General features: G+C 42.6%; 1 long non-coding RNA gene across 1 annotated transcript; it reads left to right on the plus strand.

Annotated features, from left to right (window-relative positions):
- Positions 1-1,781: 1,781 nt before the first annotated feature.
- Positions 1,782-16,329, plus strand: LOC106551058 (uncharacterized). Its single transcript, XR_001313710.2, has 4 exons — positions 1,782-2,005; positions 10,813-10,984; positions 13,999-14,041; positions 16,014-16,329. It is a non-coding gene; the product is annotated as an uncharacterized LOC106551058 (long non-coding RNA).
- Positions 16,330-16,892: the final 563 nt, after the last annotated feature.

Consider the following 16,892-nt stretch of genomic DNA (forward strand, 5'->3'; position numbering starts at 1 on the left):
TCTGCCATCAGAAGGAATGACTCAGATTATGAGATGTTTGAGCATTTTAAGTGTAAGGTATTAATGTGAGGGATAGATGCTCTCTATTAAATGTAAACCTGTGGACTGAAATAAACAATTAACTCTTCTGCATTCATAAACAATGAGTTATGAAGAGACACTCAGATTATGAATCACAAAACAACACTCAATGACTGATATTTAACCTTTTAACAACTATTTGCTATGCATGGTATCACTCACACATTTTTCTATATTTTCTTTCTTCCCACTCTAGCAACTCAAACCTTTGGATTTATATGAATTCTTGCTACGCTAATTCTTGATTTTGTGTAAATAAAGAATAGCATAGTGAAAGATTTAATGGAGCACCTGAAAAATAAAAGAATGGGGTAACTAGAAAATTTGCTTAATCTTCTCCAATAACAGTCCATGTTTGACAGAAACCAGAACAGAACGCATCTTTTTATTTTGGCAGCAGTTTGTGATGTTCGTGTCTTAACGGTCAAATATTTAATACATCTGTCTAGGATGACCAATCTTCCCTCTAATTTTTTTTCAGTGTGAGCAGAAAAGTATAGTGTTTGAGCGGCACATTTTCATGCCTGAGCACCTGAATTTTTTTCACAGATGTCACCTAAGACAACAACGAAATCAGTATTATTTGAAACTCAAAGTTATGTTTATTCAAGGTACCCACTTAATTAAAAGTGTTATATAATATCAGTATCACTTAACAATGCTCCTGCTTAGCAACCAAAATGTTGGCTCAGGAACTCTGGCATTGAAGTGTGCATGTCTTAAAGCTGTCAAGTTACAAGATCCTTGCACCCCTAACCCTTTAGGAAAAAAAACCCCCCAAGGGTCTTCAAATCTAACAGCTTTAAGACTTGTGGACTTCAACTCCCAGAATTCCTCCTCCAGTCATGTTGCGGTGACATCATCTGCGTGGATCTGCTCCATCTTCAGTTTTTTTCACCGGGGGCAGGGCTGCAGCTGAGGTGAAGCCGCCAAAGCTCCCGCTGGTGTCCCCACCCATGGCAGCGGCAGCGCCGCCTCCCCCTCAGCTCAGAGCACCTGAGCTGGGCACCGCGTTACCCCTGCCGCCTCCTCCTCCTCTGCTGTGCTTTTGAGAAGGCATGGGGCCTTTTTTTCCTGCTCCCGCCCCCTCCGCCCCCTTCCTACTGGCTCCCGCGGCCTCATGGCTCCTCAAAAGCACACTCCTCAAAAGCACATCAAAACAAGTCCGGGGAGGTCCTTTGCGGGTGGCCAGTTCTAGCCGCTTGCAAAGGACCTCCCCAGCTTCCGGAGCCTGGGACGGTAGAAATCACTGCACGGCAGTTGCAAACTGCTGCGCAGTGTTTTCTTGCCATGTGCGCAGCCGCGCAGCCGCGCACCTTAGAGGGAACATTGAGGATGACCAGGACAGATTACAGGAGGCAGATTACAAATTGGGAGTTCTAAATTCTAATCCTTCTTATCTCTATTTGTGTCACATTGCATTGACAATACTGCAGTTCCTTTCTTCAGCATACATGATCCAGCCTTCTGCAATTAAATGCCTTTAATATGTGTTGGAATTGCACGCTATGCTGGCTGGAAATTTTGGGAGTTCTGGTTCCAACACATCTAGAATATGCCAGGTTGGTAGGAATTTTACCTACAAAAACTGATTCAGTGATGCGAGCCTATAACACACATGTCAAAGGTGACATGCCACACCTTTGTTTGGGTTCCAAGTTCACCAACACCCAACAACAACTATTCTTCAACTCTTGTCTGATCTTTGGAGGCTGCAGTGACCAGGCCACAATGGAATGTGCTCTTTCGCAGGCTCTAAAGCCTCTGAAAGTCATGAAAAAATGGTGCATGCTTTCAGCCAGTGTTCGCAGGTTCACAAAAGAGCATTCTCTGAAGCTACTTAAGAACAAAGGCCTCATATGACCTGGAGTAGCCTCATGTAGGCTATAGGGGCCTGTCAACAGAAAGAGAACACCACCAAGAGGTGAGCAATGTGTGGCAGATCCTGGAGAGGGTTGGCCTGGGAGGGGGCAATCTTGTGTTCCCTACGGCTCATGCCTTTTGAAGGCAGTGGTGACATTATGGCTGAAGTTGGAGTAGAGTCAAAACTACTAGGCTGCAGACTCTACTTCAGGCTCAATTTCAGTGTGGCCACCAAGTGCCTCTGTTGAAGATGGCCTAGAGCAGTGGTGGCTAACCTTTTCCGGACTGAGTGCCCAAAGCATATGTGCACCCGAACCCTCAAAATGCAATGCACCCACCTGCCCAGTGCATGCACACACCCCACATGCATGCACACACCCTGCCCCCCGCGCATGTGCGGCAGGGACCAGCTGGCCGGTGGGAGGCACACATACATGCCTAGCGAAGCTGAACTGGGGCGATGGCTCACGTGCCATCAGAGAGGGTGCTGTGTGCCACCTCTCACACACGTTCCATAGGTTCGTCATCACAGGCCTAGAGAGAGATTGGGGGAAGGCGAGGGTGTTAGAGAATTGTTTGTTTTTTGTTCAGGAGAGAGATGACGTGCCAAGAGAGTCAGGTTTGGCGTTTTCTGAATTGTTAACATGCTGCGCCCCAAAGATTTGCCATCTCTCTTCTATGTAATTCATTGCATGATAGCACTTTCAGTAAATAGTAATAGTAAAAGCCTATTTAAACTGCAGTGTCTCTGTATGCTGGTTTGTGTGTTCTCGAACACAACTCTAACAACGCTTCTCTGAATGTACTCACTCTCCCAACGTGGGAGCTTACCTAACAGTGCTTTTTTGAAGGTCAGTAGCAATACTAATCTTCAACACTTTTAATACTCCACTGCTCATCTCAGTGTCAATGCTGGATATAAATCTGGAGCCAAGTGAGGAGGTGGCCTTGAACTAAAATAAAAAGAAAACCTAGCAGCAGGATAGAAGTTCTGCTTCAAATGTACCCAAGAATAGAAGAACACAGCTAAATTAAGAAGGTCCTTAATTATGAAAATTTTGTTTTCATTCTAGAGCAATATTTCTTACCCTTAACAATTAGAAAACATGTGGACTTCAATTCCTAGAATTCTCCCCCAGCATGCTGGCCAGGGAATTCTGGGCATTGAAGTCCATACATATTCAGATTGCTAAGGGTAAGACACAAAATTCCTATTATTAATATATTGATTTATTTCTTTTGTTTATTAATTCTTCACCAAACCCCTAACAGCTGGAATGTTCACTTTGTTTCCCATTGAGCCCCTATGGAGCAAAACTGTTGAGAAAAAAATCTGGGGCTGGTGCATTGCAACAAGAGAATTATGCAAGCATTTTCTCTGGTGATCTTGTTATCTTTATGGGATGCTAAAGATGACAAAATATAACCCTTCATTTTAGGAACAGAAAGTTTTAAAACCTTGCTAGAAATAGGATCCAGAGAGAAACCAGAGGATCCAACCCAGAGATTTGAGTATATACCACTGTAGACAGTCTGTAATACATCCCAGTTTTGTAACAGGATTTTTCTGCTTTAACTTTTGCTTGCCACCCAGAGTTCCATTGGTAGATGTGAAGCTATGTCCATTTGTTAAATAAATGAATAAAAATCAAGGGGAGAGGACCTAAGTTTATTACTTAAGATATTTGTGAAATATCCTTTCCATGGCCATGGTCATGCTGCTGTCTGGATTATATGTCATTTTCTGGAACCAATAAAATCCATGTAGGTCATTTCCCCACTACAGTAGTGCTTATAACATCTTGCAGAGTCATCCAATAATTATTCTGCCAAAATAACTGTGGATGATGCTATTAGACCCTCCTAAATCACTTGGAAATGGCGTTAGAGCAGAGAGCCCCAGAATTTCATGAATACAGACAAGTGAGAAGCATAGCTGGCCAGAAGGAAATAAGAGAAGTTGAATCAAATGTCAGAGCAGTGACAGTGTTAAGGTTAAGTTCACTAGAAGCACGAAGTGTTAGCCTCAATTGTCAGACATAGTGATATATTTATGGTGAATGGATTTCTGTTGCATCAAATCTAATTGTGAACTTATTATTGGAATAATGCATAAATAAAAGCAAATATAACTGTAAAAATTTCTGGTATCTTCTCACTGTAACAATTTCTTAAGGTATAACTGCATTATTTCCCCAAGAGCAAATCAATGCTGGTGATAGGATTTACAGGCTTGAAGTATGCATAAATAGACAATAATTTCTCTCCCTCCCTCCCTCCCTCCCTCCCTCCCCCCCTCTCTCTCACTCACTCACTCACTCACACACACTTCAAAATGAAATATATATTTTCTTTCATTTTGCACAAGACTGCTTGGTGCATATTATGTGAGCGTGGACCCATATTAGAAAGATGTGGAAGCTTAAACATAGTGATCCTTAGTTTTGGTTACAGGCAGGATAACTCTTTGAAGGATTAATGCAATGTTTCATAATCCATACCTCTTTGCCACCTGTTCCCCCCTCTCAAAATTTGGGATGCTCAAATTGTAGCTTTTAATCTGAAAAATAGGAAAAATTAATGAGTGGGTACCATCAGTTCTATTAAATTTGGCCAGGCATCCCCTACCACTTTGTCCTGGCCATGCCCACAAGTTACTGTGTATGTCAAGTGCAGGAAATCAAGGGTCTGGGCTGTTCAAATGAATATAGGTTATATGCTAATGCCCTCTGCAAGAATCAGAACTACTAACCATCAAAGCAAATGGGCTGTAGATAAGAGTCGATGATGGAATTCAAGGTGGACTGAATTTAGATCTCTTGTGGGCGTGAAGGAACTTGAGACTGAGGATGCATTTGACCCCTCCCTCAGGCTCAGCCTGGTCACCTCCTACATTGTGCCTCCCAGTATATCCATAAAAGGTCAAGTGTTACCTTTGCCCCCCAAAAGCTGTGTATCCCAAGCCTGAAGCACAGAGAAGAGGAAAGAAAAGCAGTTTTTATTTTGTTGATAGCCTCATTCCTGACAAGATGAAATGTAAAATATTTGGAAAAAAGATCAAATAAGAGAGGGAGCATTCAGGAAATTATCCTGGGTTCCAAAATACTGTGACAATATCAGGGATGGGGTAGGTGGGTAGGAAATCACCAGGGAAAAATCTTGCTGTGTCCTGTTGCAAGTCAGTAGCCAACATTCAAACAAGATTGCTTAGTTTTCGTGTGACTAACGGAGGGCATAGGTACTGGGATGAGAGAAGGTGAAATGGGATCCAGGCAAGGTTATCAAGACTAGAAAAGAGAATTTTTTGCAGGCTTTCATAGAGAGGCCTTCTGGTCGTTTTCCTTGGGTGGTATTTGAATCCCAGCCAACCCTGAAACAAAATGATTCTGTAATTTACTTTATGCCAAGAGCACCAGCTATAAACATATTCCCACGACCGTTAATGCAAGGCTTAGTTGTTTGTGCCATGGGCACTTTAATGCCAACAATATATCAACACTACGCTGGAGGGGATCTCAGCCTCATTATAATCTATCCTGTTACGGGAGAGAAGAAGGAAAGGAACCTTTTGTTGAAGAAAAATATTTTTCTGCCTTTGACACAGCACTTCCTCATCTACCCCGCACAATATTATAGCTTTTGTGTAACTGTTAGAAATGTTTACATTACCTATTTCCACTCAACCTAGAAGTGCTACAATCTCCTGCAATACCAGCTAGCTGGAAAAGAACAGTTTTCTTTTGCAAGACTTGGTGGCATGAACCTTGGATTGGGAAATACCACAGTACTTTGCTATTTCCACACATCTCCCTTGTTTGTATCTATTAATGTAATAACAAGAGAAAGGGATCTCTTAGCTGTTGTTGCTTTGCTGACAACAAGGGGCCAGCTTTATCAGCTTGGCAATATTTACTTAACACCTATTGACATCCTAGGGATCATTTGACATTTAAGATTGATAATCAGCAACTGTTGCCTCAACTTTTTAAAATTATTGCTCCTATCGTATTTAATAATTGACAATGTTAGCCTAACCAATCTTATTTATTAAAACTAGAAAAAAACAAAGGCTTAATTATATTTAATTATTAAGATAAGAATGCGAGAAATTCAGAAAGTGGGAAAAAGGCAACTCTATGGGAACAACATGGGAGGAATAGAGAGATAAACCTGGATCTTTATTGGAAATCTGCAGCACTATCTATGGTGGTTGGGAAAGATTGTTCCATCCATTGCATTCCAAAGTCACGTTCAGCCTGCACTAGTACTCAGTGTTACAGTCTTTAACTATCTGTTTTAGTGTACAGTTTTGACCTGTAGAGCAAAGATTTGCAAGTTGCTGCTTGCTTACCTCATTGTGTCTTCCTTTCAAGGTTATTGGACTATACTCTGAATTTCTGGGGATGTTTCTGTATGGTTGCACACATTTTGTAAAAAGAGATAGGAAATGCAGAGTTGTCCTGCTATAAATTTAAACAGACATCTGCCCTGGGTCAAGGAAAATATATCCTGTTGTGGATATATTTTTCTATGGGGCAATGGTACACTTGGGGGGGGGAATCCTAAACAGCCAGTTAATCTTCAATCTTTGCCTTTCACATATAAGCAATATGGCACTGTAGCCTCTTGTGTACAGGTAATAAAGGACACTTGTGGGATCGGCACAATAATCTGCAGGTTTGGTTTTACTGTTTTAGTCACTCACGCCCTTGTGACCTCAAGACTGGACTACTGTAACACGCTCTACATGGGGCTGCCCTTGAAGAGTATTCGGAGACTTCAGCTTGTCCAGAATGCAGCCGCGCGAGCAATTGTCGGTGCACCTCGGTACACCCACGTGACACCTATCCTCCGCGAGCTGCACTGGCTGCCTATTGGGCTCCGGACACACTTCAAGGTGCTAGTCGTTACTTTTAAAGCCCTACATGGTATCGGACCTGGGTACTTGAGACACCGCCTCCTGCCAATTACCTCCCAGAGACCTATTAGATCCCACAGACTAGGCCTCCTCCGAGTTCCATCTGCCGGCCAATGTCGGCTGGCAACTCCCTGGGGGAGGGCCTTCTCTGTGGCTGCTCCGGCCCTCTGGAACGATCTCCCTGTGGAGATCTGGACCCTTACCACCCTCCAGGCTTTCCACAAAGCCATGAAGACCTGGTTGTTCCGGCAGGCCTGGGGCTGATGGATTTCCAGCCCCACTTGAAATGTTGTGACTGTTGTTGTTTTTTAATCTGTTTGTCTTTTGTCTTATTGTACCCCCTTCCCACCTTTGGTTGTTAGCCGCCCCAAGTCCCTCGGGAGTGGGACGGCATACAAATTAAATAAACATTCCAAACATTCCAAACTTGTGTAAAGCATTGCACATGCAGAAATAAAAAGTACAGGTTGGCATATATATTGGGGTTCAGGCAATTTTGCTCTGCATATAAAGTATATTGGCTACAAAGTCTGCTCTTCCAAAGTACAGGTAGTCATTGATTTATGGCCACAATTGGCATCAAAACATATTTTACTAAGTATTGTGAAGGTCATTAAGTGAGACACACCTGACTTTACAATATTTTTGTCATGGTCATTAGGCAAATCATTGTGGCTGTTAAGCGAATCATACAGTTGTTAAGCAAATCCTGCTTCCCCACCGGCTTTGCTTATTGGAAGCTCCAAATGGCCATCGCATAACCCTTGGATGCTTCAACCCTCATGAATACATGCTGGTTGTTAAACATCCAAATTTTGATCACATGGTCACCGGGCACTGCAATGTCATAAAAACAAGGACTAGTCATAAGTCACTTTTTTCAGCAGCATCATAGCTTTGAACGGTCATTAAACCATTATAAGTCATAAATCAAGGACTACCTGTAGCTGTCCAAATCATGACCAGGAATAGATATGGATCTCCACTTGAGATAATAGAAATACATATTCATAGAAAAGTATCAAACATAGCAATGTGTAGATGATGCCCAGTGCTGTTTGACATGTCCTTCAGATAGGCTTAGTGTTATTCATTTGGTTTCTCACTCTATGTGGGTATAGAAAGATGGATTCACTCATTCATAAATCAACAGCATTAAAAACGCATAATACTCAACAGGAGAAATCTTTGCACAGGCCTTTAGTTCCTCATAAAAGATCATCTACAGCATCATAGGAAATAGTATAGGCAGTAGGGTATCCTTCTACTGCCTGGCTTTGTCCATACTGACAATGTGGTGTTTCCCCTACAGAGTCAAAGAATTAACACATCGTTGATGATTTCACTTACTATGTAGACAGCTTTATAAAGATGAGGTCTGCTGGAAAAGTTGAACAACACATGGCTTTTTAGATAGGCATCTTCATCTCACCTGAGGGAGGTAGCTGAATAAGTGACATTGATCACAAAGTTTCTGAGTACTGGCCTTTATAGAAGCATAATGTATAAGATTACAAGTTCTTCAGAACCCTTCAACAAATGGCTAAGTGTATGTGAACACACAGAAATGTGAGTATACTGTAAGTGGCTGGTGTTGACACCATGGAGGCTTTCAGTTGTCCATTTAAGATGAAAAATGAGAATATGAAAAGCTCACATTACTATAGGGCTGGAGAAATTATGGCTCAATGGTATATATACTCTCCAGCTTGGCCTAGTTGAGTTTTAAATGAAGCCTTTTCAATGCTTTGTCCATTCCTTAAACTTTTTTGTCCTCACCACAGGGTGGGTTCCTGCCAGTTCTAACCTCTTCTATAGAAGAGGTTCCACAAATCTACAGGGCCGTTTAGAACCGGTTCCAGCTCCCTCCCCCTGCCCGTCTGCACATCATCAAGATGAAGAATGAGAGGAGGAATTCTGGGAGTTGAAGTCCACAAGTCTTAAAGTCTGTCAAGTTTGAACATCCCTGGGTTTTTTTTTTCTAAAGGGTTAGGGGTGCAAGGGTCTTGTAACTTGACAGCTTTAAAACTTGCATGCTTCGATGCCAGAGTTCCTGAGCCAACATGACTGGAGGAGGAATTCTGGGAGTTGAAGTCCACAAGTCTTAAAGCTGTCAAGTTTGAACACCCCTGGGGTTTTTTTTCTAAAGGGTTAGGGGTGCAAGGGTCTTGTAACTTGACAGCTTTAAGACTCGCGTGCGTCAAATGCCAGAGTTTCTGAGCCAACATTTTGGTTGCTAAGCAAGAGCGTTGTTAAGTGAGTTTCACCACATTTTACAAGTTGACCATGCCCACCCAGTCACAAGACTGACAAGCTACTCCTACTCGGTCACATGGCCAGCAAGCCACTCCCACCTGGTCACATGGCCGGCAAGCCACTCTCACAAAGCAGGCCACACCTACAAAAGAGGTTCTAAAAAATTTGAAACTCACCACTGCCTCACCACCACCCTTCACAGCTGCCAATCAATATCTTCCCACATGAACAGCATAAAACACAGCAAAATCCCCTTTGTTCTTATCTTTGGGTTGATTACCATGTATGTAAGCATTTCATGTTGGCAGAATTGAAGACAGCCACAACTTCCCTTCACACTTAGCTGTGAGTAATAATTCCCAATGTGTTCCAGAACACTGTAAAGGTGTATAGGATTGTAGTCAAACAAGACTGCTACCTTCCTTAACCTATTCAGAAAATAACCCTAGCTTCAACTGTTGTCTTTAATAGCTGTGGAGACTACACTATGAAGCCATATTCTGAACTGTTTTCATTTCTGCTGCTGCTTACAAAAGAACATTTGTACGAGATCTCATGTCTAAATTCAGAAAGCAGTGGGACCAAGCCAGTGGTGAAATCTAATTTTTTTCCCCTACAGGTTCTATGGGTGTGGCTTGGTGGGGGGGGGTTCATGTGACTGGGTGGGCATGGCTATGTAGTCATGTGACTGGGAGTTCAAAAGACAGAAACTCACTTTAACAATGTCCTGCTGGAACAGGGGGATGGGCTAGATGACCTCCAGGTCCCTTCCAGTTCTGGATTGCTGTGCTCTTTCAAGGCATCCTCTGAAGCTGCGTCTAGTGCTTGGTTTGTTGTCCTTCCTCCCTCTCCTTTTTCCTTCCCTCCCTCCGTCTCTATCTCTCCCTCCCTCCCTTTCTCTCTGTCTCTCTGTCTCTCTCTCTCTCAGCAGCCCCCCCACTGCTTTTTAAAGCATTTTCCTCCTGCCTCTTTGGGCGAACCAGCAGGAAAAAATGCTTTAAAAAGCAGAAAAAAGCTTCCAAAGATGCACAGCTCACAGCTGAGCCACACAATCTTCGGAAGCTTTTTTTTTACTACTGGTTTGCAGAACCAAGGACAATCATCCCTACTGGTTCGGCCGAACCGGGAGGATTTTACCCCTGGACCAAGCACAATGATGAGTGCCAAAGAAAATACCTTAGTTGATCACAATTTGCTCAATTCACTTTGCAAGTCGATTTGGACTTTCTGCATGTGAAGAAAAGGCCCAGCTATAGCTGTCAATACAACTACCTTCCACTTACAAATAGGAATAACTGGATAATTATTTGCTTGGCTCACACTTTCGCCATTCTCCTGCCAATTTCCTTGGCAGAGACTTTCTGCTTTATGAGATGGCAGATGAGTGAGCTGAGGGAATGAAGGGAATGAAGATATGCTAATACAGTATATAGGGAAAGAAGAGCAACTTTACTAAGGCCAGTTGCTTTATTTAAAAAGAGCAGGCCTCTTCTCTTGCTACCTCCTACATTATCTCAGTTTTATCCTGCAACAGCCGATCCCTTTACATTGTAAGGAGGTGGGGGGAAAAAAACCCACTAAAAAAACTAAAAAAGATGAATAGCAGTCCTGAGAATGGCATGACCCAGATCCATTAATTTAGGCTTTTCCATAACATTAACTGTTTTAACTTTCCTCCATTTGATACCTTCCAGATGTTTTGGGTGACAACAATTTCCAACAAACTGCCATGAGAGTTGTAATCTAGCACATCTGAAAGAACACTGGGCAGGAAAGCAGATTAATAAGCATAATAATCTAGACTCGAGGCTGGCAAATCACACAATCTGGCACAGCCTAAGAAGAATTCCGTTTTCGGCTAAAAAGGTAATTTTCTAGCTTTTATTGTTTGAGAAGATAAAAATTGAAACCATTCTGGCAGCTGCCCTGATTTAGTAAACACATAGCGAGTAGGAGGTAGAAACAAATGCCTGCAGTCTGATTGTTGAATTGAAAATGCAAAAAAAAATCGTCCTGGGAGGAAAAAGAAGATTCTGAGGTGAGAAAACTTTGTGTCTATTGGAAGCCCACAAGACTGAGTATTTCTCAGAGGGCCCAAGAGGTTTGTTTATGTCTCAAGAAGAAGACCAGAAAGGGAGGCCTTTTCTCTGGGAAGGATCTAGGGCTCTTCCTTTCCTCCCCTGAAAGCAGCAGACAGGGCTCTATCTGGGCTGATGCCAATTCCTGAAACATGGGATCTCTCAACAAGGCAAGGAAGAGTTCTGGATGTCATCAAGGGCAGTGAGAGAAAAGCATGCAGCCACTACTATGAGTGGGCAACCTGTTCTGAAGCAGCTCTTTTTTTTTTTAGGTTGTGTTTTTTTAAAGAAAAGAAAAGAAGGAAGAGAGAGTAATATAAGCATGATGATTGAAGATGACATGAAATCCCCAAACACCCAAACAGGTTCAAGTGCTTAATGAGAAAATGGAAGATCCTTGAAGCAGCCAGTAAGGAGGAAGTAATGTGGGGGCTCTGGGTGTGATGGGACATGGCAATTTTACTTCACCTCTTTTCAATTTAGAAATAGCAATTGCACTTAGACTTATATACTGCTTCATAGTGCTTTTACAGCCCTCTCTAAGCAGTTTTACAGAGTCAGGTTATTGGCCCCAACAATCTGGGTCCTTATTTTACCCACCTCGGAAGGATGGAAGGCTGAGTCAACCTTGAGCCTGGTGAGTTTTGAACTGCCAAATTGCAGTCAGCCGGCAGTCAGCAGAAGTAGCCTGCAGTACTGCACTCTAACCACTGCGCCACCATGGTTCAAATATAAAGATTTCTGAAAGACTACTCTCCTTTCTGCAATGTGATTCCAGAGGTTATTTACTGAAACTTAAATGCAGGTGAATCATGTTACTTACTTGTTGCCTGTCCTCTTGATATACTTTTAATGAATAGGCCAGCCCAAATAAAATGTTAGCTACAAAGTGTTGAGCTATCGAAAGTTGCATTAAACGGTAGTTTCTTTCACTGTGATTAGCTGTTACTATCTCATCTGTTTGAGGAAGAGGTGTTGATTCCAACAAGGAATAAAAATAGTTGTGAGAAAAAGAAAAACAAGCAAGATATAGTTAAAGTAGACTTCCTTTACCTGGTGCCAAATGAAAATGGTTGATGATTCCCTTAAAAATTCTCACCACCTGCAGTTTTCTGGGAGCTAAGCCTGTCACACTTGAAAAATATGTGCCAAAAGTGAACCTGTGGGTTATCTACTTATTAAGGTTTCAAAGCATATCTTAATATGCTTGGTAAACTATGAGAAAACAAGAGCAATATTACTATGTAAACATACAAGATCATGCACTGTAAAACCTGGAAATTTTGTGCTTGGGAGACTCATGAAGACTTTGAAAGGATGAAGCAACTGCGAAGACACGAGGCTGAAATTGGGAAAAGCACTGGGGATCCTAGGTGAACAGTGAATAGAAGTAGGGGGACAATGATCAAAATCCTATAATGTCAATCTGAGTAGCTCGCCCTCTTGATGATCAGCATGAAAAGACCCTTCCTTGCACCAGATTGGGTTAAGAATAGAAATCCTAGCAACTGTTGTTTCTGAAAATGTAATTCTGCCATGACTCACAGGTTAGCTGCTATGGCTATGTTTTTGTTACATGAAAATTATATGCGATATAATTGTCAGGCACAGACAATGGGTCCTGCATGGAGGATTGGGTGCCAAACATCTTATTTTGCAAAGCCAGGATGATAAAACAATTGTATCCACAATGATGATCTACTATGATAGAGCTACCACCTCTGGAATGCAAAAATCCAGATCATTGCTAGCTGGCAGGAAAGAGACACAATATAAGTATTTAAACTCTATGTTGCTATGTAGTGGTTAAGTGAGCTTTTGCAGCTCAGTCTGATAGCCCTATACAACATGGTAGGGAAGATTCTGCCAGCAAGACTAAATGCATCTTCCAGATCGGCACACCCAGATCACGAGCCATCAAAATTTTGCCTTGTCCTTCTTTGAACAGGTTGATAGGATACCACCCAAGAGATTGCCTGTACTGGAGACCTGTCATTTGGACTATTTCTGAACTGGGGTTTAATGCTTTCCTGGAAGAACATTAAACCCATGTCCAAAAACAGCCCAGCTAATAGAACAGTGAAGTGGAAGAAGGTGTAGGGTGAATCAGGATGAAGTTTTTGTAGTACGTTGGAATGATCTTTTTCTCACTTCATCCCATTCCTCACCCATTTACCAGCCTATCAGCCAGGTTGTTTTGGACACAAGTTTAGTACTCTTCCAGAAGTGCAGCAGAACCATCCCATGTTCAGAAATAGCCAGACCATTGATACAGTGAAGGGATTGTGCCCATATGACCTATTGCTTGGACTAAAAGAGGAAACAGAACTCTTTACAGTTTCACTCCAGTTCCAAGATAGCCTAAACAGAAAACAGTGAATTGAATGGCAGTCCTATTAGCAAATGGCCATGGCCTGCAGCACCTGGACATAGCTTGTTTGAAGTAGGGGAAAACATGTAGGGGCAGGCAAAGTGCACCTACCTCAAAATAACAAGATGTAATGTAAGGTTTGAGAATACGTTGAGACCCATAGAAGTTTGAGAAAACATCCAAGTCACAATGAGCCAAACATAAGACTTAAATGGAGGCTTGAATAACAATCAGCGTTTAATCTTTGATCAAAGCTTAAAGACATGATGGTCAGTTGTTCCCAAGATACCCCAAAGATATGCAGGGAAGAACTACCCTTCAGAGAAGGTGTAGCTCCTTTTTATACAGTTAGAGACATCATAGAATAACATCCTGGCTTTACAATACTCCTCACCAGCCTTATCAGCATTATCTCTTTCCTCTGTTCCCAGGATTGGCCATTTGGCCCCTTGTTGTGAAGGGCACAGATCAAAGGTGAGATACTTCTCAGGCAGAAGGGGGACATATTAAAGGTGTCAGTTTTACAGCTCTTTACAACTAAATTCCAGGATAAGTTCTATGCCCATAGACTGCAGATTGATAAGAGTTCAAATGGCAAGGATTTGACATTTGCCAGTTATTCTACAGGCCCTAATAACAGTGCCACAGGAAGTCAGTTGCAAGGAACAAAAGGCACTTACAGCATGCAACCTTATATGTTACAAATACAAGGCATAATGTATGTGTGTTACAGAAAAAAATATTTCTACTAATCAACAAGTTTGTATCCTTATAGCAGTAGACTTATATACCGCTTCATAGGCCTTTCAGGCCTCTCTAAGCGGTTTACAGAGTCAGCATATATTGCCCCCAACAACAATCTGGGTCCTCATTTTACCCACCTCGGAAGGATGGAAGGCTGAGTCAACCCTGAGCCGGTGAGATTTGAACCGCTGACCTGCTGATCTAGCAGTAGCCTGCAGTGCTGCTTTTAACCACTGCGCCACCTTGGTGGCACAGTGGTTAGGGCGCAGTATTGCAGGCTTAACTCTGCCAACTGCTAGCAGTTCAATTCTCACTGGCTCAAGGTTGACTAAGCCTTCCATCCTTCCGAGGTTGGTAAAATAAGGACCTAGCAATATGCTGACTCTGTAAACTGCTTAGAGAGGGCTGTAAAGCACTATGAAGCAGTACAGAAGTGGGTTCCTACCGGTTCAGACCGGTTCGGCCAAGTAGGTAGTAACTCAGCCGCCCATGCTTCTGAACTGGTTCTATTGGCAGTGCAGTGGGCGCCACCATCTTGTTTTTTTGCTTCTGCGCATGCTCAGAAACATTTTTTTCACTACTGTGCATGCATGCGCGAACCGACAGTAAAAGAATCTGGAACCCACCCCTGAAGCAGTATAAGTCTAAGTGCTATTGCTATTATGTGAGCCATGGAAGAAAATGACTAGTAATGAAGGTGTGAGGTTAGTAGGTAAGAAAGTTGCCTGCAAGAATCTCAAATGGCCAATGGGAGTCAGTAGAGCCCAGCCATTGACCATAGGACCAGCACCACCAATACTATACAGTGACAGATCATGGGAGAAGAGGGAAGATCTGCTAACAATAGAACAAGTACAGATGACACTGAGCTGCCTCTGCAGTGGGCTAGAGATGAGTCAAAGACAGCCTGAAGAGGACTCAGCCTTTCAAAACCATTAATGAGGCAACTCCGTAGTCTATACTGTACCGCAGTTAATGTAATATGAGGATCAGACTGCAAACTTAATTCATTACTTGTGTGGGTTACTGTCTGTAATAACATTAGGCACAAAGTCCCTGAAGGCATGTTCAACCATTAATAAAAGCACTGAATGCAATGGTTGCTCATGATGAGGATAATGCTGAGGAGGTATATTGTACTTTCTTCAAGAGCATAAAGTGGCTTCTACGGGGATCTCATTTCATTTTGTCTCTCCAACCATATTCCGATGGGGTGGGGTGGGTTGAGAACGAGTCAATAGATTTCCATAGTTGAGGGTGAATTTGAACCTGGGTCTCCCCACTCCTAATCCAAACTGCCTACTTTAAAGGTTCAGCAGATCAGATTGGTCAAATATTCCCTTGGAGGGTCTTTTCCATACATAACAGAACATTTTCTTTCCTTCTCCGAAGTGCGATCTAGTAATGGTTTCCTAAATGGCCTGATTACATTAGGATGGACCGAAAATTGGAAAAATAAACCACCCATAACCCTGAGATAGCCTTGCTTGCACATTGTTAAAAGGACATCTTTAACACTCTATCCGAGATATGTTTATTTATATAAAACACAGGCTAGCTTAGCTAGCCGGGTTTTCAGATATAAAAATCCCCGTGATAGATTGCTCACAGTCATTAAATCTGAACCTGCCGAACACCATTCAGAGCTCCCCTTATCAGGCATCTAAGAAAAACAATCGCAGAGACTTTCTCTCCATTGCAGGTCTCGCCCTGGGCCCTTCCAGCAGTATTTTCTTCTCTGCTGCCCCAATGACTGCCTCCACCTCTCCGAACCATGCTGACTCCACAGGAGGAGAGTGACTCAGCAGCATATCTGAAAGGGATGGCTGATTCTGCAACTCACATTGGAGGGAGATGTGGACCAGATGTTTCTTTTCATGGATCGGCCAAACCATTTTGTCAAATAGAGCCTAACTTTTCTCTTTGTATTTACTATTTATTTAATTCCAATTTGAGACTTATTTCTGCATTGTGCTGTATTTTCCTCATTCTCAGCTAGAGTTGTAGTCCAGAACAACTCTCTCTCTCTCTCTCCCTCCCTCCCTCCCTCCCTCTCTCTCTGTCTCTCTCTCTCACACACACACACGCACACACACCAGTGGTGGGATTCAAATAATTTAACAATCGGTTCTCTGTCCTAATGACCAGGTGGGTAAGCGGGGCTTAGTGGTCATGTGACCGTGTGGGCGTGGCCAACTCAACATTACTCAGGTAGATGGGCACTTTCTCTTAGCTGTTAAAATGTAATCAGGGTTAACTGGAGAGGCAGTTTCTGTAAGCAGGGCAATAAAGATTAAGCTAGAAACAACACCAGAATGTTTCCTTCCTGCCTTCCTTACAGGATTAGCCCTGTAAAGCGGAAAAAAACCAAAAGAAGATTTCTTCCAACAACCGGTTCTCTGAACCTCTTAGAAAGTTAAGAACCGGTTCTCCCAGATAGGTGCGAACTGGCTGAATCCCACCACTGACACACACATACACACACACACACACACACAGCAGCAGCAGCAGCAGCAAAGAGGCAGATGACCTGTGCTTGTATGTTTGTTAATTAATTGTGTATAATTTATTTTTATCCAAG

The sequence above is a fragment of the Thamnophis sirtalis genome, unplaced genomic scaffold, assembly GCF_051295495.1.
Source record: "Thamnophis sirtalis isolate CommonGarterSnake01/CBP01778 unplaced genomic scaffold, rThaSir2_p1.2 scaffold_3, whole genome shotgun sequence".
NCBI classification, from domain to species: domain Eukaryota; kingdom Metazoa; phylum Chordata; class Lepidosauria; order Squamata; family Natricidae; genus Thamnophis; species Thamnophis sirtalis.